This window comes from Brachyhypopomus gauderio, chromosome 4 (genome assembly GCF_052324685.1).
Source record: "Brachyhypopomus gauderio isolate BG-103 chromosome 4, BGAUD_0.2, whole genome shotgun sequence".
In the NCBI taxonomy this organism is placed as follows: domain Eukaryota; kingdom Metazoa; phylum Chordata; class Actinopteri; order Gymnotiformes; family Hypopomidae; genus Brachyhypopomus; species Brachyhypopomus gauderio.
The window spans coordinates 35,569,556-35,571,293 of record NC_135214.1 but is presented as its reverse complement, the minus strand read 5'-3'; positions in this window follow the sequence as shown (position 1 = coordinate 35,571,293).

Here is a 1,738-nt window from a genome sequence, read left to right as displayed (position 1 = left end):
CTCTCCCTCTCTTTCTCTTTCTCTCTCTCGTGCTCTCTCTCTCTCTATGCTTTGGCAACACAAGTGATTAAAGCCAATTGTGACTCCACCCCTGCAGAAAAGTGGGAGGGGCTTAGAGCAAGTTCAACTTCTACTCTAATGAGTCAGTAAGAGTCAGAGAGAGAGAGAGAGAGAGAGAGAGAGAGAGAGAGAGAGAGAGAGAGAGAGAGCGAGAGAGAGAGAGAGAGAGATGATACTGTGAAAGAGAGGAACACACATTCATGTGTTGGGAGGGACATGAGAGGATTCATGTTTGAATCTGCACTAATCTGCTCTGCATTTCTGCCATAATCTGCTGGAAGCCAAGTTATGCTAAAGTCCCCTTTGCATTTAGATCTCCACATAACCAGTAGTTGTGTGGGCAGTTAATCTGGGCACAAGGCATGGTTCACTTTGAGAGGTGTGTGTGTGTCTTACATGCTAGTGGTAATGTCATAGATCATGCACAGTTAACCTGAACACACACACACACACACACACACACACACGAATACACATGATTTCCATGGTTTGTCCAAGTTCAGACATCAGACAGTTAAGAAACTGGTCTGCAGTCACTTCTGATAAAGTGGAAAAATCAGGTGAAGGGCCAGCAAGTGGAGAAACACTCAAACATCCGGAGGAAGATGTGAAGCCAACGTTCCTTCAGAGAACCAACATGAGCAGAGCTGCAGACATCCAGGACACCGTAGATGTGAAATGTCAGTCAAACAAAGGAAACCACTGCTGACCTTAGAAGAAGAAGTGGAGGAGGGGGACTAGATCATCTAGTCAACACCTCCCATCTTTCAAGGAAAAGTCTGACAGCACATAATTTTTCTGTGGAAAGTCATGTGGTCTTCCAGCCTCCTGAAGTGAAATGTAGTTACAAATGAACACACGATGATTAATGTTTTATGGGTTAACTCGTAACTGTTTTCAAGTAGCTAATCTCGCAAATGCTGTTAACAAACATGAAGTAAATATGGCAGAATTACTACAGATGACCAGCGCAGTCTTTGATTTAGTCTGCAGAGCAGTGGCGTGTGCAGGTTTGTAAAGGTCAGCACGAGTTGCTCATGATCTCAAAGGAAAACGTGGTTTTCGTGACCCACTTGTGAACTGGGATTTGGTTTTTAATATGGGTAAAGTTCAACAAGTCTGCCAATCGGAGGAAAGACAACGTGACAATAAGAATGTCAACGGCCTTAAAATGAAATGTTAAGCGCGCAATATAGTCCCATGAAGAATTTGGATGGACACCTGCTTGTAAAGCCAGATTTATAGGTTCTCAAAGGAAGAAAGCACGATCTCTCGAGTTTGACTCGAGTTTGCAGTGTAGTGAGCTCTCTGCTACCACAATGTGGACATACGCGGAAGCGCATCCTCTGAAATTCCGTTCTCCAAGGACTCGGAGCCTAGACCGGGCACAAATATCAGTTGAACTTGGACCCTCTGTCACGGACGACCACAGTAAACTGATATCAAGTAGAGTTTACACCAATATTACAATGAACAGAGGAGTGCAGAAGGAACTGATATCGGCCAGTAACAGCAACAAACTACAAACTACAGAGGTGAAGAGTCCAGTCCTGCAGCTGAGGTAGTACTTAAGCAGTAGATATTTTACTCTACATCAGGGGTACTCAAATAGAAATGATGACGGGCCACATTATATTTTTCCAATCACTGAAGGGGCCGGTTACACCGGGGGGGGGGG